This window comes from Schistocerca gregaria, chromosome 1 (genome assembly GCF_023897955.1).
Source record: "Schistocerca gregaria isolate iqSchGreg1 chromosome 1, iqSchGreg1.2, whole genome shotgun sequence".
Classification (NCBI taxonomy): Eukaryota; Metazoa; Arthropoda; class Insecta; order Orthoptera; family Acrididae; genus Schistocerca; species Schistocerca gregaria.
Window position 1 is genome coordinate 501,099,144 of NC_064920.1, and position 18,088 is coordinate 501,117,231.

General features: G+C 53.5%; 34 non-coding genes across 34 annotated transcripts; all 34 read left to right on the top strand.

Moving 5' to 3' along the window:
• Positions 1–214: 214 nt before the first annotated feature.
• On the top strand, positions 215–286 carry Trnae-cuc (transfer RNA glutamic acid (anticodon CUC)). The gene has a single exon. It is a non-coding gene; the product is annotated as a tRNA-Glu (tRNA).
• Positions 287–672: 386 nt separating this feature from the next.
• On the top strand, positions 673–744 carry Trnah-gug (transfer RNA histidin (anticodon GUG)). The gene has a single exon. It is a non-coding gene; the product is annotated as a tRNA-His (tRNA).
• Positions 745–1,197: 453 nt separating this feature from the next.
• On the top strand, positions 1,198–1,279 carry Trnal-uag (transfer RNA leucine (anticodon UAG)). The gene has a single exon. It is a non-coding gene; the product is annotated as a tRNA-Leu (tRNA).
• Positions 1,280–1,724: 445 nt separating this feature from the next.
• Positions 1,725–1,796, top strand: Trnae-cuc (transfer RNA glutamic acid (anticodon CUC)). Its single transcript has one exon. It is a non-coding gene; the product is annotated as a tRNA-Glu (tRNA).
• A 386-nt stretch (positions 1,797–2,182) lies between these two features.
• On the top strand, positions 2,183–2,254 carry Trnah-gug (transfer RNA histidin (anticodon GUG)). The gene has a single exon. It is a non-coding gene; the product is annotated as a tRNA-His (tRNA).
• A 453-nt stretch (positions 2,255–2,707) lies between these two features.
• On the top strand, positions 2,708–2,789 carry Trnal-uag (transfer RNA leucine (anticodon UAG)). The gene has a single exon. It is a non-coding gene; the product is annotated as a tRNA-Leu (tRNA).
• Positions 2,790–3,234: 445 nt separating this feature from the next.
• Trnae-cuc (transfer RNA glutamic acid (anticodon CUC)) lies at positions 3,235–3,306 on the top strand. Its single transcript has one exon. It is a non-coding gene; the product is annotated as a tRNA-Glu (tRNA).
• Positions 3,307–3,692: 386 nt separating this feature from the next.
• Trnah-gug (transfer RNA histidin (anticodon GUG)) lies at positions 3,693–3,764 on the top strand. Its single transcript has one exon. It is a non-coding gene; the product is annotated as a tRNA-His (tRNA).
• A 453-nt stretch (positions 3,765–4,217) lies between these two features.
• On the top strand, positions 4,218–4,299 carry Trnal-uag (transfer RNA leucine (anticodon UAG)). Its single transcript has one exon. It is a non-coding gene; the product is annotated as a tRNA-Leu (tRNA).
• Positions 4,300–4,744: 445 nt separating this feature from the next.
• On the top strand, positions 4,745–4,816 carry Trnae-cuc (transfer RNA glutamic acid (anticodon CUC)). Its single transcript has one exon. It is a non-coding gene; the product is annotated as a tRNA-Glu (tRNA).
• A 386-nt stretch (positions 4,817–5,202) lies between these two features.
• Positions 5,203–5,274, top strand: Trnah-gug (transfer RNA histidin (anticodon GUG)). The gene has a single exon. It is a non-coding gene; the product is annotated as a tRNA-His (tRNA).
• Positions 5,275–5,727: 453 nt separating this feature from the next.
• Positions 5,728–5,809, top strand: Trnal-uag (transfer RNA leucine (anticodon UAG)). The gene has a single exon. It is a non-coding gene; the product is annotated as a tRNA-Leu (tRNA).
• A 445-nt stretch (positions 5,810–6,254) lies between these two features.
• Trnae-cuc (transfer RNA glutamic acid (anticodon CUC)) lies at positions 6,255–6,326 on the top strand. Its single transcript has one exon. It is a non-coding gene; the product is annotated as a tRNA-Glu (tRNA).
• A 386-nt stretch (positions 6,327–6,712) lies between these two features.
• Positions 6,713–6,784, top strand: Trnah-gug (transfer RNA histidin (anticodon GUG)). Its single transcript has one exon. It is a non-coding gene; the product is annotated as a tRNA-His (tRNA).
• Positions 6,785–7,602: 818 nt separating this feature from the next.
• On the top strand, positions 7,603–7,674 carry Trnae-cuc (transfer RNA glutamic acid (anticodon CUC)). Its single transcript has one exon. It is a non-coding gene; the product is annotated as a tRNA-Glu (tRNA).
• Positions 7,675–8,060: 386 nt separating this feature from the next.
• Positions 8,061–8,132, top strand: Trnah-gug (transfer RNA histidin (anticodon GUG)). The gene has a single exon. It is a non-coding gene; the product is annotated as a tRNA-His (tRNA).
• Positions 8,133–8,585: 453 nt separating this feature from the next.
• Positions 8,586–8,667, top strand: Trnal-uag (transfer RNA leucine (anticodon UAG)). The gene has a single exon. It is a non-coding gene; the product is annotated as a tRNA-Leu (tRNA).
• Positions 8,668–9,112: 445 nt separating this feature from the next.
• Positions 9,113–9,184, top strand: Trnae-cuc (transfer RNA glutamic acid (anticodon CUC)). The gene has a single exon. It is a non-coding gene; the product is annotated as a tRNA-Glu (tRNA).
• A 386-nt stretch (positions 9,185–9,570) lies between these two features.
• On the top strand, positions 9,571–9,642 carry Trnah-gug (transfer RNA histidin (anticodon GUG)). Its single transcript has one exon. It is a non-coding gene; the product is annotated as a tRNA-His (tRNA).
• A 453-nt stretch (positions 9,643–10,095) lies between these two features.
• Positions 10,096–10,177, top strand: Trnal-uag (transfer RNA leucine (anticodon UAG)). The gene has a single exon. It is a non-coding gene; the product is annotated as a tRNA-Leu (tRNA).
• Positions 10,178–10,621: 444 nt separating this feature from the next.
• On the top strand, positions 10,622–10,693 carry Trnae-cuc (transfer RNA glutamic acid (anticodon CUC)). Its single transcript has one exon. It is a non-coding gene; the product is annotated as a tRNA-Glu (tRNA).
• Positions 10,694–11,079: 386 nt separating this feature from the next.
• Trnah-gug (transfer RNA histidin (anticodon GUG)) lies at positions 11,080–11,151 on the top strand. The gene has a single exon. It is a non-coding gene; the product is annotated as a tRNA-His (tRNA).
• A 453-nt stretch (positions 11,152–11,604) lies between these two features.
• Positions 11,605–11,686, top strand: Trnal-uag (transfer RNA leucine (anticodon UAG)). Its single transcript has one exon. It is a non-coding gene; the product is annotated as a tRNA-Leu (tRNA).
• Positions 11,687–12,131: 445 nt separating this feature from the next.
• Positions 12,132–12,203, top strand: Trnae-cuc (transfer RNA glutamic acid (anticodon CUC)). Its single transcript has one exon. It is a non-coding gene; the product is annotated as a tRNA-Glu (tRNA).
• A 386-nt stretch (positions 12,204–12,589) lies between these two features.
• On the top strand, positions 12,590–12,661 carry Trnah-gug (transfer RNA histidin (anticodon GUG)). The gene has a single exon. It is a non-coding gene; the product is annotated as a tRNA-His (tRNA).
• An 819-nt stretch (positions 12,662–13,480) lies between these two features.
• Trnae-cuc (transfer RNA glutamic acid (anticodon CUC)) lies at positions 13,481–13,552 on the top strand. Its single transcript has one exon. It is a non-coding gene; the product is annotated as a tRNA-Glu (tRNA).
• Positions 13,553–13,938: 386 nt separating this feature from the next.
• On the top strand, positions 13,939–14,010 carry Trnah-gug (transfer RNA histidin (anticodon GUG)). The gene has a single exon. It is a non-coding gene; the product is annotated as a tRNA-His (tRNA).
• A 453-nt stretch (positions 14,011–14,463) lies between these two features.
• On the top strand, positions 14,464–14,545 carry Trnal-uag (transfer RNA leucine (anticodon UAG)). The gene has a single exon. It is a non-coding gene; the product is annotated as a tRNA-Leu (tRNA).
• Positions 14,546–14,990: 445 nt separating this feature from the next.
• On the top strand, positions 14,991–15,062 carry Trnae-cuc (transfer RNA glutamic acid (anticodon CUC)). The gene has a single exon. It is a non-coding gene; the product is annotated as a tRNA-Glu (tRNA).
• Positions 15,063–15,448: 386 nt separating this feature from the next.
• Positions 15,449–15,520, top strand: Trnah-gug (transfer RNA histidin (anticodon GUG)). The gene has a single exon. It is a non-coding gene; the product is annotated as a tRNA-His (tRNA).
• Positions 15,521–15,973: 453 nt separating this feature from the next.
• On the top strand, positions 15,974–16,055 carry Trnal-uag (transfer RNA leucine (anticodon UAG)). The gene has a single exon. It is a non-coding gene; the product is annotated as a tRNA-Leu (tRNA).
• Positions 16,056–16,500: 445 nt separating this feature from the next.
• Trnae-cuc (transfer RNA glutamic acid (anticodon CUC)) lies at positions 16,501–16,572 on the top strand. Its single transcript has one exon. It is a non-coding gene; the product is annotated as a tRNA-Glu (tRNA).
• Positions 16,573–16,958: 386 nt separating this feature from the next.
• Trnah-gug (transfer RNA histidin (anticodon GUG)) lies at positions 16,959–17,030 on the top strand. Its single transcript has one exon. It is a non-coding gene; the product is annotated as a tRNA-His (tRNA).
• Positions 17,031–17,848: 818 nt separating this feature from the next.
• On the top strand, positions 17,849–17,920 carry Trnae-cuc (transfer RNA glutamic acid (anticodon CUC)). Its single transcript has one exon. It is a non-coding gene; the product is annotated as a tRNA-Glu (tRNA).
• The last annotated feature ends 168 nt before the right edge of the window (positions 17,921–18,088 follow it).

An 18,088-nucleotide genomic window follows, 5' to 3' on the forward strand; every position in this document is an offset into this window, starting at 1 on the left:
GTGAGCGTCTGTTTCGTGAATTGTCGTAGAACAGTGCGTGGTGCAACGACAGGATTTGTAGGCGCCTTTTGCTCTCATCATTGCTGGCGTTCGTCTCCACGAAATGCGTCCGGAGCACGCCGCTCTATAACGCGCGAGAGTGGATTTTTTTACACTTGTCGTCGATTAACCGTGGGTTGCTGCTGCGTTCGCTGGAGGAGCGCTGCCGTCGTTATCCGGTGTGGTCTAGTGGCTAGGATACCTGGCTCTCACCCAGGAGGCCCGGGTTCGATTCCCGGTACCGGAAGTGCGCGTTTTTGTTGCTCCTCTTATGCGACTTGTCTCGACTTTGCTCGACTGACGCTACGCTGACGCGTGCACAAAGCCACGTTAAGTATGATTCGTTGCAACACCTGACGGCGAGAGTGATGCGGCGTCTATCCACTTGTTATCCAGCCACATACCGGTACCTGTTGTCAAGAGGCTTGGAGGTCTGCAACACATTGCCACGGAGGTGGATGCAGCTAACCACTGTAGTTAGTGTACTGACAGCGCAGGCACGTTCATTTGCTCGCATGCATGTGATGGAGATCGTGTCTGCCACTGCTGTGGCGTACACCTTGGCCTAGGCTTTGCTGTGTATCGACACTTGCATTCCAGCCAACTGCTTCCGTGGGCGCCTCCGTGGCCATGGCCGTGATCGTCTAGTGGTTAGGACATTGCGTTGTGGCCGCAATAACCCAGGTTCGAATCCTGGTCACGGCAATTTTTGAAAGTTTTTCCTTGCTGCCATTGCATTGACGATAGTGCACGAGTACCCGAAATCACAGTGCTTCCTTGGTTTTTCACTCGTGTTCCGCAGGCCGCAGTCCGTACTACCACTTCATCACAAGTGCAATCTTCTTGAGCTCACATATGTCTGTTACATGGAACATTCTAGCTCCGCCTGACAGGTACAGCTATGATACTTTAGTGGTTACGGAAAGCCCAGGTTTCGAAACATGGTCACGGCACGAAAACGTCTCTTGATGCTGTCTCCTTAACTGCGACAGCTACAGACAAGTGGCGTCGCTACCATACGGCGGGCACGGCATTTTCTTGTTGTGGACGGCCTAAAGAGATGCTTCCAGTGGACATGGCACGGCGATTGCCAAGATACTTCCATTTCGAAGTGACCTTTGTAGTACAAATGAAACGTTTTGCCGGTGCTGCTGCAACGGTAACGTGGCCGAGCGGTCTAAGGCGCTGGTTTTAGGCACCAGTCTCTTCGGAGGCGTGGGTTCGAATCCCACCGTTGCCAATTTTGACGTCTCATTTTTGTGCCGATGCGGTGTGTTCTCGTGGGGTAGGACGCAGCTCTTGTGACGCGCGTGTTGTGTAGGTAGCGTGGCCGAGCGGTCTCAGGCGCTGGTATCAGGCACCAGTCTCTTCGGAGGCGTGGGTTCCAAACCCACAGGTGCCAAACGTGTAATGTAGCCTGTGTCGTAGACAGCTGCACTCTTTGCCCGCAAAGAAAACGGCACAACAAGGCGTGAGCGTCTGTTTCGTGAATTGTCGTAGAACAGTGCGTGGTGCAACGACAGGATTTGTAGGCGCCTTTTGCTCTCATCATTGCTGGCGTTCGTCTCCACGAAATGCGTCCGGAGCACGCCGCTCTATAACGCGCGAGAGTGGATTTTTTTACACTTGTCGTCGATTAACCGTGGGTTGCTGCTGCGTTCGCTGGAGGAGCGCTGCCGTCGTTATCCGGTGTGGTCTAGTGGCTAGGATACCTGGCTCTCACCCAGGAGGCCCGGGTTCGATTCCCGGTACCGGAAGTGCGCGTTTTTGTTGCTCCTCTTATGCGACTTGTCTCGACTTTGCTCGACTGACGCTACGCTGACGCGTGCACAAAGCCACGTTAAGTGTGATTCGTTGCAACACCTGACGGCGAGAGTGATGCGGCGTCTATCCACTTGTTATCCAGCCACATACCGGTACCTGTTGTCAAGAGGCTTGGAGGTCTGCAACACATTGCCACGGAGGTGGATGCAGCTAACCACTGTAGTTAGTGTACTGACAGCGCAGGCACGTTCATTTGCTCGCATGCATGTGATGGAGATCGTGTCTGCCACTGCTGTGGCGTACACCTTGGCCTAGGCTTTGCTGTGTATCGACACTTGCATTCCAGCCAACTGCTTCCGTGGGCGCCTCCGTGGCCATGGCCGTGATCGTCTAGTGGTTAGGACATTGCGTTGTGGCCGCAATAACCCAGGTTCGAATCCTGGTCACGGCAATTTTTGAAAGTTTTTCCTTGCTGCCATTGCATTGACGATAGTGCACGAGTACCCGAAATCACAGTGCTTCCTTGGTTTTTCACTCGTGTTCCGCAGGCCGCAGTCCGTACTACCACTTCATCACAAGTGCAATCTTCTTGAGCTCACATATGTCTGTTACATGGAACATTCTAGCTCCGCCTGACAGGTACAGCTATGATACTTTAGTGGTTACGGAAAGCCCAGGTTTCGAAACATGGTCACGGCACGAAAACGTCTCTTGATGCTGTCTCCTTAACTGCGACAGCTACAGACAAGTGGCGTCGCTACCATACGGCGGGCACGGCATTTTCTTGTTGTGGACGGCCTAAAGAGATGCTTCCAGTGGACATGGCACGGCGATTGCCAAGATACTTCCATTTCGAAGTGACCTTTGTAGTACAAATGAAACGTTTTGCCGGTGCTGCTGCAACGGTAACGTGGCCGAGCGGTCTAAGGCGCTGGTTTTAGGCACCAGTCTCTTCGGAGGCGTGGGTTCGAATCCCACCGTTGCCAATTTTGACGTCTCATTTTTGTGCCGATGCGGTGTGTTCTCGTGGGGTAGGACGCAGCTCTTGTGACGCGCGTGTTGTGTAGGTAGCGTGGCCGAGCGGTCTCAGGCGCTGGTATCAGGCACCAGTCTCTTCGGAGGCGTGGGTTCCAAACCCACAGGTGCCAAACGTGTAATGTAGCCTGTGTCGTAGACAGCTGCACTCTTTGCCCGCAAAGAAAACGGCACAACAAGGCGTGAACGTCTGTTTCGTGAATTGTCGTAGAACAGTGCGTGGTGCAACGACAGGATTTGTAGGCGCCTTTTGCTCTCATCATTGCTGGCGTTCGTCTCCACGAAATGCGTCCGGAGCACGCCGCTCTATAACGCGCGAGAGTGGATTTTTTTACACTTGTCGTCGATTAACCGTGGGTTGCTGCTGCGTTCGCTGGAGGAGCGCTGCCGTCGTTATCCGGTGTGGTCTAGTGGCTAGGATACCTGGCTCTCACCCAGGAGGCCCGGGTTCGATTCCCGGTACCGGAAGTGCGCGTTTTTGTTGCTCCTCTTATGCGACTTGTCTCGACTTTGCTCGACTGACGCTACGCTGACGCGTGCACAAAGCCACGTTAAGTATGATTCGTTGCAACACCTGACGGCGAGAGAGATGCGGCGTCTATCCACTTGTTATCCAGCCACATACCGGTACCTGTTGTCAAGAGGCTTGGAGGTCTGCAACACATTGCCACGGAGGTGGATGCAGCTAACCACTGTAGTTAGTGTACTGACAGCGCAGGCACGTTCATTTGCTCGCATGCATGTGATGGAGATCGTGTCTGCCACTGCTGTGGCGTACACCTTGGCCTAGGCTTTGCTGTGTATCGACACTTGCATTCCAGCCAGCTGCTTCCGTGGGCGCCTCCGTGGCCATGGCCGTGATCGTCTAGTGGTTAGGACATTGCGTTGTGGCCGCAATAACCCAGGTTCGAATCCTGGTCACGGCAATTTTTGAAAGTTTTTCCTTGCTGCCATTGCATTGACGATAGTGCACGAGTACCCGAAATCACAGTGCTTCCTTGGTTTTTCATTCGTGTTCCGCAGGCCGCAGTCCGTACTACCACTTCATCACAAGTGCAATCTTCTTGAGCTCACATATGTCTGTTACATGGAACATTCTAGCTCCGCCTGACAGGTACAGCTATGATACTTTAGTGGTTACGGAAAGCCCAGGTTTCGAAACATGGTCACGGCACGAAAACGTCTCTTGATGCTGTCTCCTTAACTGCGACAGCTACAGACAAGTGGCGTCGCTACCATACGGCGGGCACGGCATTTTCTTGTTGTGGACGGCCTAAAGAGATGCTTCCAGTGGACATGGCACGGCGATTGCCAAGATACTTCCATTTCGAAGTGACCTTTGTAGTACAAATGAAACGTTTTGCCGGTGCTGCTGCAACGGTAACGTGGCCGAGCGGTCTAAGGCGCTGGTTTTAGGCACCAGTCTCTTCGGAGGCGTGGGTTCGAATCCCACCGTTGCCAATTTTGACGTCTCATTTTTGTGCCGATGCGGTGTGTTCTCGTGGGGTAGGACGCAGCTCTTGTGACGCGCGTGTTGTGTAGGTAGCGTGGCCGAGCGGTCTCAGGCGCTGGTATCAGGCACCAGTCTCTTCGGAGGCGTGGGTTCCAAACCCACAGGTGCCAAACGTGTAATGTAGCCTGTGTCGTAGACAGCTGCACTCTTTGCCCGCAAAGAAAACGGCACAACAAGGCGTGAGCGTCTGTTTCGTGAATTGTCGTAGAACAGTGCGTGGTGCAACGACAGGATTTGTAGGCGCCTTTTGCTCTCATCATTGCTGGCGTTCGTCTCCACGAAATGCGTCCGGAGCACGCCGCTCTATAACGCGCGAGAGTGGATTTTTTTACACTTGTCGTCGATTAACCGTGGGTTGCTGCTGCGTTCGCTGGAGGAGCGCTGCCGTCGTTATCCGGTGTGGTCTAGTGGCTAGGATACCTGGCTCTCACCCAGGAGGCCCGGGTTCGATTCCCGGTACCGGAAGTGCGCGTTTTTGTTGCTCCTCTTATGCGACTTGTCTCGACTTTGCTCGACTGACGCTACGCTGACGCGTGCACAAAGCCACGTTAAGTATGATTCGTTGCAACACCTGACGGCGAGAGTGATGCGGCGTCTATCCACTTGTTATCCAGCCACATACCGGTACCTGTTGTCAAGAGGCTTGGAGGTCTGCAACACATTGCCACGGAGGTGGATGCAGCTAACCACTGTAGTTAGTGTACTGACAGCGCAGGCACGTTCATTTGCTCGCATGCATGTGATGGAGATCGTGTCTGCCACTGCTGTGGCGTACACCTTGGCCTAGGCTTTGCTGTGTATCGACACTTGCATTCCAGCCAACTGCTTCCGTGGGCGCCTCCGTGGCCATGGCCGTGATCGTCTAGTGGTTAGGACATTGCGTTGTGGCCGCAATAACCCAGGTTCGAATCCTGGTCACGGCAATTTTTGAAAGTTTTTCCTTGCTGCCATTGCATTGACGATAGTGCACGAGTACCCGAAATCACAGTGCTTCCTTGGTTTTTCACTCGTGTTCCGCAGGCCGCAGTCCGTACTACCACTTCATCACAAGTGCAATCTTCTTGAGCTCACATATGTCTGTTACATGGAACATTCTAGCTCCGCCTGACAGGTACAGCTATGATACTTTAGTGGTTACGGAAAGCCCAGGTTTCGAAACATGGTCACGGCACGAAAACGTCTCTTGATGCTGTCTCCTTAACTGCGACAGCTACAGACAAGTGGCGTCGCTACCATACGGCGGGCACGGCATTTTCTTGTTGTGGACGGCCTAAAGAGATGCTTCCAGTGGACATGGCACGGCGATTGCCAAGATACTTCCATTTCGAAGTGACCTTTGTAGTACAAATGAAACGTTTTGCCGGTGCTGCTGCAACGGTAACGTGGCCGAGCGGTCTAAGGCGCTGGTTTTAGGCACCAGTCTCTTCGGAGGCGTGGGTTCGAATCCCACCGTTGCCAATTTTGACGTCTCATTTTTGTGCCGATGCGGTGTGTTCTCGTGGGGTAGGACGCAGCTCTTGTGACGCGCGTGTTGTGTAGGTAGCGTGGCCGAGCGGTCTCAGGCGCTGGTATCAGGCACCAGTCTCTTCGGAGGCGTGGGTTCCAAACCCACAGGTGCCAAACGTGTAATGTAGCCTGTGTCGTAGACAGCTGCACTCTTTGCCCGCAAAGAAAACGGCACAACAAGGCGTGAACGTCTGTTTCGTGAATTGTCGTAGAACAGTGCGTGGTGCAACGACAGGATTTGTAGGCGCCTTTTGCTCTCATCATTGCTGGCGTTCGTCTCCACGAAATGCGTCCGGAGCACGCCGCTCTATAACGCGCGAGAGTGGATTTTTTTACACTTGTCGTCGATTAACCGTGGGTTGCTGCTGCGTTCGCTGGAGGAGCGCTGCCGTCGTTATCCGGTGTGGTCTAGTGGCTAGGATACCTGGCTCTCACCCAGGAGGCCCGGGTTCGATTCCCGGTACCGGAAGTGCGCGTTTTTGTTGCTCCTCTTATGCGACTTGTCTCGACTTTGCTCGACTGACGCTACGCTGACGCGTGCACAAAGCCACGTTAAGTATGATTCGTTGCAACACCTGACGGCGAGAGAGATGCGGCGTCTATCCACTTGTTATCCAGCCACATACCGGTACCTGTTGTCAAGAGGCTTGGAGGTCTGCAACACATTGCCACGGAGGTGGATGCAGCTAACCACTGTAGTTAGTGTACTGACAGCGCAGGCACGTTCATTTGCTCGCATGCATGTGATGGAGATCGTGTCTGCCACTGCTGTGGCGTACACCTTGGCCTAGGCTTTGCTGTGTATCGACACTTGCATTCCAGCCAGCTGCTTCCGTGGGCGCCTCCGTGGCCATGGCCGTGATCGTCTAGTGGTTAGGACATTGCGTTGTGGCCGCAATAACCCAGGTTCGAATCCTGGTCACGGCAATTTTTGAAAGTTTTTCCTTGCTGCCATTGCATTGACGATAGTGCACGAGTACCCGAAATCACAGTGCTTCCTTGGTTTTTCACTCGTGTTCCGCAGGCCGCAGTCCGTACTGCCACTTCATCACAAGTGCAATCTTCTTGAGCTCACATATGTCTGTTACATGGAACATTCTAGCTCCGCCTGACAGGTACAGCTATGATACTTTAGTGGTTACGGAAAGCCCAGGTTTCGAAACATGGTCACGGCACGAAAACGTCTCTTGATGCTGTCTCCTTAACTGCGACAGCTACAGACAAGTGGCGTCGCTACCATACGGCGGGCACGGCATTTTCTTGTTGTGGACGGCCTAAAGAGATGCTTCCAGTGGACATGGCACGGCGATTGCCAAGATACTTCCATTTCGAAGTGACCTTTGTAGTACAAATGAAACGTTTTGCCGGTGCTGCTGCAACGGTAACGTGGCCGAGCGGTCTAAGGCGCTGGTTTTAGGCACCAGTCTCTTCGGAGGCGTGGGTTCCAAACCCACAGGTGCCAAACGTGTAATGTAGCCTGTGTCGTAGACAGCTGCACTCTTTGCCCGCAAAGAAAACGGCACAACAAGGCGTGAACGTCTGTTTCGTGAATTGTCGTAGAACAGTGCGTGGTGCAACGACAGGATTTGTAGGCGCCTTTTGCTCTCATCATTGCTGGCGTTCGTCTCCACGAAATGCGTCCGGAGCACGCCGCTCTATAACGCGCGAGAGTGGATTTTTTTACACTTGTCGTCGATTAACCGTGGGTTGCTGCTGCGTTCGCTGGAGGAGCGCTGCCGTCGTTATCCGGTGTGGTCTAGTGGCTAGGATACCTGGCTCTCACCCAGGAGGCCCGGGTTCGATTCCCGGTACCGGAAGTGCGCGTTTTTGTTGCTCCTCTTATGCGACTTGTCTCGACTTTGCTCGACTGACGCTACGCTGACGCGTGCACAAAGCCACGTTAAGTATGATTCGTTGCAACACCTGACGGCGAGAGAGATGCGGCGTCTATCCACTTGTTATCCAGCCACATACCGGTACCTGTTGTCAAGAGGCTTGGAGGTCTGCAACACATTGCCACGGAGGTGGATGCAGCTAACCACTGTAGTTAGTGTACTGACAGCGCAGGCACGTTCATTTGCTCGCATGCATGTGATGGAGATCGTGTCTGCCACTGCTGTGGCGTACACCTTGGCCTAGGCTTTGCTGTGTATCGACACTTGCATTCCAGCCAGCTGCTTCCGTGGGCGCCTCCGTGGCCATGGCCGTGATCGTCTAGTGGTTAGGACATTGCGTTGTGGCCGCAATAACCCAGGTTCGAATCCTGGTCACGGCAATTTTTGAAAGTTTTTCCTTGCTGCCATTGCATTGACGATAGTGCACGAGTACCCGAAATCACAGTGCTTCCTTGGTTTTTCACTCGTGTTCCGCAGGCCGCAGTCCGTACTACCACTTCATCACAAGTGCAATCTTCTTGAGCTCACATATGTCTGTTACATGGAACATTCTAGCTCCGCCTGACAGGTACAGCTATGATACTTTAGTGGTTACGGAAAGCCCAGGTTTCGAAACATGGTCACGGCACGAAAACGTCTCTTGATGCTGTCTCCTTAACTGCGACAGCTACAGACAAGTGGCGTCGCTACCATACGGCGGGCACGGCATTTTCTTGTTGTGGACGGCCTAAAGAGATGCTTCCAGTGGACATGGCACGGCGATTGCCAAGATACTTCCATTTCGAAGTGACCTTTGTAGTACAAATGAAACGTTTTGCCGGTGCTGCTGCAACGGTAACGTGGCCGAGCGGTCTAAGGCGCTGGTTTTAGGCACCAGTCTCTTCGGAGGCGTGGGTTCGAATCCCACCGTTGCCAATTTTGACGTCTCATTTTTGTGCCGATGCGGTGTGTTCTCGTGGGGTAGGACGCAGCTCTTGTGACGCGCGTGTTGTGTAGGTAGCGTGGCCGAGCGGTCTCAGGCGCTGGTATCAGGCACCAGTCTCTTCGGAGGCGTGGGTTCCAAACCCACAGGTGCCAAACGTGTAATGTAGCCTGTGTCGTAGACAGCTGCACTCTTTGCCCGCAAAGAAAACGGCACAACAAGGCGTGAGCGTCTGTTTCGTGAATTGTCGTAGAACAGTGCGTGGTGCAACGACAGGATTTGTAGGCGCCTTTTGCTCTCATCATTGCTGGCGTTCGTCTCCACGAAATGCGTCCGGAGCACGCCGCTCTATAACGCGCGAGAGTGGATTTTTTTACACTTGTCGTCGATTAACCGTGGGTTGCTGCTGCGTTCGCTGGAGGAGCGCTGCCGTCGTTATCCGGTGTGGTCTAGTGGCTAGGATACCTGGCTCTCACCCAGGAGGCCCGGGTTCGATTCCCGGTACCGGAAGTGCGCGTTTTTGTTGCTCCTCTTATGCGACTTGTCTCGACTTTGCTCGACTGACGCTACGCTGACGCGTGCACAAAGCCACGTTAAGTATGATTCGTTGCAACACCTGACGGCGAGAGTGATGCGGCGTCTATCCACTTGTTATCCAGCCACATACCGGTACCTGTTGTCAAGAGGCTTGGAGGTCTGCAACACATTGCCACGGAGGTGGATGCAGCTAACCACTGTAGTTAGTGTACTGACAGCGCAGGCACGTTCATTTGCTCGCATGCATGTGATGGAGATCGTGTCTGCCACTGCTGTGGCGTACACCTTGGCCTAGGCTTTGCTGTGTATCGACACTTGCATTCCAGCCAACTGCTTCCGTGGGCGCCTCCGTGGCCATGGCCGTGATCGTCTAGTGGTTAGGACATTGCGTTGTGGCCGCAATAACCCAGGTTCGAATCCTGGTCACGGCAATTTTTGAAAGTTTTTCCTTGCTGCCATTGCATTGACGATAGTGCACGAGTACCCGAAATCACAGTGCTTCCTTGGTTTTTCACTCGTGTTCCGCAGGCCGCAGTCCGTACTACCACTTCATCACAAGTGCAATCTTCTTGAGCTCACATATGTCTGTTACATGGAACATTCTAGCTCCGCCTGACAGGTACAGCTATGATACTTTAGTGGTTACGGAAAGCCCAGGTTTCGAAACATGGTCACGGCACGAAAACGTCTCTTGATGCTGTCTCCTTAACTGCGACAGCTACAGACAAGTGGCGTCGCTACCATACGGCGGGCACGGCATTTTCTTGTTGTGGACGGCCTAAAGAGATGCTTCCAGTGGACATGGCACGGCGATTGCCAAGATACTTCCATTTCGAAGTGACCTTTGTAGTACAAATGAAACGTTTTGCCGGTGCTGCTGCAACGGTAACGTGGCCGAGCGGTCTAAGGCGCTGGTTTTAGGCACCAGTCTCTTCGGAGGCGTGGGTTCGAATCCCACCGTTGCCAATTTTGACGTCTCATTTTTGTGCCGATGCGGTGTGTTCTCGTGGGGTAGGACGCAGCTCTTGTGACGCGCGTGTTGTGTAGGTAGCGTGGCCGAGCGGTCTCAGGCGCTGGTATCAGGCACCAGTCTCTTCGGAGGCGTGGGTTCCAAACCCACAGGTGCCAAACGTGTAATGTAGCCTGTGTCGTAGACAGCTGCACTCTTTGCCCGCAAAGAAAACGGCACAACAAGGCGTGAACGTCTGTTTCGTGAATTGTCGTAGAACAGTGCGTGGTGCAACGACAGGATTTGTAGGCGCCTTTTGCTCTCATCATTGCTGGCGTTCGTCTCCACGAAATGCGTCCGGAGCACGCCGCTCTATAACGCGCGAGAGTGGATTTTTTTACACTTGTCGTCGATTAACCGTGGGTTCTGCTGCGTTCGCTGGAGGAGCGCTGCCGTCGTTATCCGGTGTGGTCTAGTGGCTAGGATACCTGGCTCTCACCCAGGAGGCCCGGGTTCGATTCCCGGTACCGGAAGTGCGCGTTTTTGTTGCTCCTCTTATGCGACTTGTCTCGACTTTGCTCGACTGACGCTACGCTGACGCGTGCACAAAGCCACGTTAAGTATGATTCGTTGCAACACCTGACGGCGAGAGAGATGCGGCGTCTATCCACTTGTTATCCAGCCACATACCGGTACCTGTTGTCAAGAGGCTTGGAGGTCTGCAACACATTGCCACGGAGGTGGATGCAGCTAACCACTGTAGTTAGTGTACTGACAGCGCAGGCACGTTCATTTGCTCGCATGCATGTGATGGAGATCGTGTCTGCCACTGCTGTGGCGTACACCTTGGCCTAGGCTTTGCTGTGTATCGACACTTGCATTCCAGCCAGCTGCTTCCGTGGGCGCCTCCGTGGCCATGGCCGTGATCGTCTAGTGGTTAGGACATTGCGTTGTGGCCGCAATAACCCAGGTTCGAATCCTGGTCACGGCAATTTTTGAAAGTTTTTCCTTGCTGCCATTGCATTGACGATAGTGCACGAGTACCCGAAATCACAGTGCTTCCTTGGTTTTTCACTCGTGTTCCGCAGGCCGCAGTCCGTACTGCCACTTCATCACAAGTGCAATCTTCTTGAGCTCACATATGTCTGTTACATGGAACATTCTAGCTCCGCCTGACAGGTACAGCTATGATACTTTAGTGGTTACGGAAAGCCCAGGTTTCGAAACATGGTCACGGCACGAAAACGTCTCTTGATGCTGTCTCCTTAACTGCGACAGCTACAGACAAGTGGCGTCGCTACCATACGGCGGGCACGGCATTTTCTTGTTGTGGACGGCCTAAAGAGATGCTTCCAGTGGACATGGCACGGCGATTGCCAAGATACTTCCATTTCGAAGTGACCTTTGTAGTACAAATGAAACGTTTTGCCGGTGCTGCTGCAACGGTAACGTGGCCGAGCGGTCTAAGGCGCTGGTTTTAGGCACCAGTCTCTTCGGAGGCGTGGGTTCGAATCCCACCGTTGCCAATTTTGACGTCTCATTTTTGTGCCGATGCGGTGTGTTCTCGTGGGGTAGGACGCAGCTCTTGTGACGCGCGTGTTGTGTAGGTAGCGTGGCCGAGCGGTCTCAGGCGCTGGTATCAGGCACCAGTCTCTTCGGAGGCGTGGGTTCCAAACCCACAGGTGCCAAACGTGTAATGTAGCCTGTGTCGTAGACAGCTGCACTCTTTGCCCGCAAAGAAAACGGCACAACAAGGCGTGAACGTCTGTTTCGTGAATTGTCGTAGAACAGTGCGTGGTGCAACGACAGGATTTGTAGGCGCCTTTTGCTCTCATCATTGCTGGCGTTCGTCTCCACGAAATGCGTCCGGAGCACGCCGCTCTATAACGCGCGAGAGTGGATTTTTTTACACTTGTCGTCGATTAACCGTGGGTTGCTGCTGCGTTCGCTGGAGGAGCGCTGCCGTCGTTATCCGGTGTGGTCTAGTGGCTAGGATACCTGGCTCTCACCCAGGAGGCCCGGGTTCGATTCCCGGTACCGGAAGTGCGCGTTTTTGTTGCTCCTCTTATGCGACTTGTCTCGACTTTGCTCGACTGACGCTACGCTGACGCGTGCACAAAGCCACGTTAAGTATGATTCGTTGCAACACCTGACGGCGAGAGAGATGCGGCGTCTATCCACTTGTTATCCAGCCACATACCGGTACCTGTTGTCAAGAGGCTTGGAGGTCTGCAACACATTGCCACGGAGGTGGATGCAGCTAACCACTGTAGTTAGTGTACTGACAGCGCAGGCACGTTCATTTGCTCGCATGCATGTGATGGAGATCGTGTCTGCCACTGCTGTGGCGTACACCTTGGCCTAGGCTTTGCTGTGTATCGACACTTGCATTCCAGCCAGCTGCTTCCGTGGGCGCCTCCGTGGCCATGGCCGTGATCGTCTAGTGGTTAGGACATTGCGTTGTGGCCGCAATAACCCAGGTTCGAATCCTGGTCACGGCAATTTTTGAAAGTTTTTCCTTGCTGCCATTGCATTGACGATAGTGCACGAGTACCCGAAATCACAGTGCTTCCTTGGTTTTTCACTCGTGTTCCGCAGGCCGCAGTCCGTACTGCCACTTCATCACAAGTGCAATCTTCTTGAGCTCACATATGTCTGTTACATGGAACATTCTAGCTCCGCCTGACAGGTACAGCTATGATACTTTAGTGGTTACGGAAAGCCCAGGTTTCGAAACATGGTCACGGCACGAAAACGTCTCTTGATGCTGTCTCCTTAACTGCGACAGCTACAGACAAGTGGCGTCGCTACCATACGGCGGGCACGGCATTTTCTTGTTGTGGACGGCCTAAAGAGATGCTTCCAGTGGACATGGCACGGCGATTGCCAAGATACTTCCATTTCGAAGTGACCTTTGTAGTACAAATGAAACGTTTTGCCGGTGCTGCTGCAACGGTAACGTGGCCGAGCGGTCTAAGGCGCTGGTTTTAGGCACCAGTCTCTTCGGAGGCGTGGGTTCCAAACCCACAGGTGCCAAACGTGTAATGTAGCCTGTGTCGTAGACAGCTGCACTCTTTGCCCGCAAAGAAAACGGCACAACAAGGCGTGAACGTCTGTTTCGTGAATTGTCGTAGAACAGTGCGTGGTGCAACGACAGGATTTGTAGGCGCCTTTTGCTCTCATCATTGCTGGCGTTCGTCTCCACGAAATGCGTCCGGAGCACGCCGCTCTATAACGCGCGAGAGTGGATTTTTTTTACACTTGTCGTCGATTAACCGTGGGTTGCTGCTGCGTTCGCTGGAGGAGCGCTGCCGTCGTTATCCGGTGTGGTCTAGTGGCTAGGATACCTGGCTCTCACCCAGGAGGCCCGGGTTCGATTCCCGGTACCGGAAGTGCGCGTTTTTGTTGCTCCTCTTATGCGACTTGTCTCGACTTTGCTCGACTGACGCTACGCTGACGCGTGCACAAAGCCACGTTAAGTATGATTCGTTGCAACACCTGACGGCGAGAGAGATGCGGCGTCTATCCACTTGTTATCCAGCCACATACCGGTACCTGTTGTCAAGAGGCTTGGAGGTCTGCAACACATTGCCACGGAGGTGGATGCAGCTAACCACTGTAGTTAGTGTACTGACAGCGCAGGCACGTTCATTTGCTCGCATGCATGTGATGGAGATCGTGTCTGCCACTGCTGTGGCGTACACCTTGGCCTAGGCTTTGCTGTGTATCGACACTTGCATTCCAGCCAGCTGCTTCCGTGGGCGCCTCCGTGGCCATGGCCGTGATCGTCTAGTGGTTAGGACATTGCGTTGTGGCCGCAATAACCCAGGTTCGAATCCTGGTCACGGCAATTTTTGAAAGTTTTTCCTTGCTGCCATTGCATTGACGATAGTGCACGAGTACCCGAAATCACAGTGCTTCCTTGGTTTTTCACTCGTGTTCCGCATGCCGCAGTCCGTACTACCACTTCATCACAAGTGCAATCTTCTTGAGCTCACATATGTCTGTTACATGGAACATTCTAGCTCCGCCTGACAGGTACAGCTATGATACTTTAGTGGTTACGGAAAGCCCAGGTTTCGAAACATGGTCACGGCACGAAAACGTCTCTTGATGCTGTCTCCTTAACTGCGACAGCTACAGACAAGTGGCGTCGCTACCATACGGCGGGCACGGCATTTTCTTGTTGTGGACGGCCTAAAGAGATGCTTCCAGTGGACATGGCACGGCGATTGCCAAGATACTTCCATTTCGAAGTGACCTTTGTAGTACAAATGAAACGTTTTGCCGGTGCTGCTGCAACGGTAACGTGGCCGAGCGGTCTAAGGCGCTGGTTTTAGGCACCAGTCTCTTCGGAGGCGTGGGTTCGAATCCCACCGTTGCCAATTTTGACGTCTCATTTTTGTGCCGATGCGGTGTGTTCTCGTGGGGTAGGACGCAGCTCTTGTGACGCGCGTGTTGTGTAGGTAGCGTGGCCGAGCGGTCTCAGGCGCTGGTATCAGGCACCAGTCTCTTCGGAGGCGTGGGTTCCAAACCCACAGGTGCCAAACGTGTAATGTAGCCTGTGTCGTAGACAGCTGCACTCTTTGCCCGCAAAGAAAACGGCACAACAAGGCGTGAGCGTCTGTTTCGTGAATTGTCGTAGAACAGTGCGTGGTGCAACGACAGGATTTGTAGGCGCCTTTTGCTCTCATCATTGCTGGCGTTCGTCTCCACGAAATGCGTCCGGAGCACGCCGCTCTATAACGCGCGAGAGTGGATTTTTTTACACTTGTCGTCGATTAACCGTGGGTTGCTGCTGCGTTCGCTGGAGGAGCGCTGCCGTCGTTATCCGGTGTGGTCTAGTGGCTAGGATACCTGGCTCTCACCCAGGAGGCCCGGGTTCGATTCCCGGTACCGGAAGTGCGCGTTTTTGTTGCTCCTCTTATGCGACTTGTCTCGACTTTGCTCGACTGACGCTACGCTGACGCGTGCACAAAGCCACGTTAAGTATGATTCGTTGCAACACCTGACGGCGAGAGTGATGCGGCGTCTATCCACTTGTTATCCAGCCACATACCGGTACCTGTTGTCAAGAGGCTTGGAGGTCTGCAACACATTGCCACGGAGGTGGATGCAGCTAACCACTGTAGTTAGTGTACTGACAGCGCAGGCACGTTCATTTGCTCGCATGCATGTGATGGAGATCGTGTCTGCCACTGCTGTGGCGTACACCTTGGCCTAGGCTTTGCTGTGTATCGACACTTGCATTCCAGCCAACTGCTTCCGTGGGCGCCTCCGTGGCCATGGCCGTGATCGTCTAGTGGTTAGGACATTGCGTTGTGGCCGCAATAACCCAGGTTCGAATCCTGGTCACGGCAATTTTTGAAAGTTTTTCCTTGCTGCCATTGCATTGACGATAGTGCACGAGTACCCGAAATCACAGTGCTTCCTTGGTTTTTCACTCGTGTTCCGCAGGCCGCAGTCCGTACTACCACTTCATCACAAGTGCAATCTTCTTGAGCTCACATATGTCTGTTACATGGAACATTCTAGCTCCGCCTGACAGGTACAGCTATGATACTTTAGTGGTTACGGAAAGCCCAGGTTTCGAAACATGGTCACGGCACGAAAACGTCTCTTGATGCTGTCTCCTTAACTGCGACAGCTACAGACAAGTGGCGTCGCTACCATACGGCGGGCACGGCATTTTCTTGTTGTGGACGGCCTAAAGAGATGCTTCCAGTGGACATGGCACGGCGATTGCCAAGATACTTCCATTTCGAAGTGACCTTTGTAGTACAAATGAAACGTTTTGCCGGTGCTGCTGCAACGGTAACGTGGCCGAGCGGTCTAAGGCGCTGGTTTTAGGCACCAGTCTCTTCGGAGGCGTGGGTTCGAATCCCACCGTTGCCAATTTTGACGTCTCATTTTTGTGCCGATGCGGTGTGTTCTCGTGAGGTAGGACGCAGCTCTTGTGACGCGCGTGTTGTGTAGGTAGCGTGGCCGAGCGGTCTCAGGCGCTGGTATCAGGCACCAGTCTCTTCGGAGGCGTGGGTTCCAAACCCACAGGTGCCAAACGTGTAATGTAGCCTGTGTCGTAGACAGCTGCACTCTTTGCCCGCAAAGAAAACGGCACAACAAGGCGTGAACGTCTGTTTCGTGAATTGTCGTAGAACAGTGCGTGGTGCAACGACAGGATTTGTAGGCGCCTTTTGCTCTCATCATTGCTGGCGTTCGTCTCCACGAAATGCGTCCGGAGCACGCCGCTCTATAACGCGCGAGAGTGGATTTTTTTACACTTGTCGTCGATTAACCGTGGGTTGCTGCTGCGTTCGCTGGAGGAGCGCTGCCGTCGTTATCCGGTGTGGTCTAGTGGCTAGGATACCTGGCTCTCACCCAGGAGGCCCGGGTTCGATTCCCGGTACCGGAAGTGCGCGTTTTTGTTGCTCCTCTTATGCGACTTGTCTCGACTTTGCTCGACTGACGCTACGCTGACGCGTGCACAAAGCCACGTTAAGTATGATTCGTTGCAACACCTGACGGCGAGAGAGATGCGGCGTCTATCCACTTGTTATCCAGCCACATACCGGTACCTGTTGTCAAGAGGCTTGGAGGTCTGCAACACATTGCCACGGAGGTGGATGCAGCTAACCACTGTAGTTAGTGTACTGACAGCGCAGGCACGTTCATTTGCTCGCATGCATGTGATGGAGATCGTGTCTGCCACTGCTGTGGCGTACACCTTGGCCTAGGCTTTGCTGTGTATCGACACTTGCATTCCAGCCAGCTGCTTCCGTGGGCGCCTCCGTGGCCATGGCCGTGATCGTCTAGTGGTTAGGACATTGCGTTGTGGCCGCAATAACCCAGGTTCGAATCCTGGTCACGGCAATTTTTGAAAGTTTTTCCTTGCTGCCATTGCATTGACGATAGTGCACGAGTACCCGAAATCACAGTGCTTCCTTGGTTTTTCACTCGTGTTCCGCAGGCCGCAGTCCGTACTGCCACTTCATCACAAGTGCAATCTTCTTGAGCTCACATATGTCTGTTACATGGAACATTCTAGCTCCGCCTGACAGGTACAGCTATGATACTTTAGTGGTTACGGAAAGCCCAGGTTTCGAAACATGGTCACGGCACGAAAACGTCTCTTGATGCTGTCTCCTTAACTGCGACAGCTACAGACAAGTGGCGTCGCTACCATACGGCGGGCACGGCATTTTCTTGTTGTGGACGGCCTAAAGAGATGCTTCCAGTGGACATGGCACGGCGATTGCCAAGATACTTCCATTTCGAAGTGACCTTTGTAGTACAAATGAAACGTTTTGCCGGTGCTGCTGCAACGGTAACGTGGCCGAGCGGTCTAAGGCGCTGGTTTTAGGCACCAGTCTCTTCGGAGGCGTGGGTTCCAAACCCACAGGTGCCAAACGTGTAATGTAGCCTGTGTCGTAGACAGCTGCACTCTTTGCCCGCAAAGAAAACGGCACAACAAGGCGTGAACGTCTGTTTCGTGAATTGTCGTAGAACAGTGCGTGGTGCAACGACAGGATTTGTAGGCGCCTTTTGCTCTCATCATTGCTGGCGTTCGTCTCCACGAAATGCGTCCGGAGCACGCCGCTCTATAACGCGCGAGAGTGGATTTTTTTACACTTGTCGTCGATTAACCGTGGGTTGCTGCTGCGTTCGCTGGAGGAGCGCTGCCGTCGTTATCCGGTGTGGTCTAGTGGCTAGGATACCTGGCTCTCACCCAGGAGGCCCGGGTTCGATTCCCGGTACCGGAAGTGCGCGTTTTTGTTGCTCCTCTTATGCGACTTGTCTCGACTTAGCTCGACTGACGCTACGCTGACGCGTGCACAAAGCCACGTTAAGTATGATTCGTTGCAACACCTGACGGCGAGAGAGATGCGGCGTCTATCCACTTGTTATCCAGCCACATACCGGTACCTGTT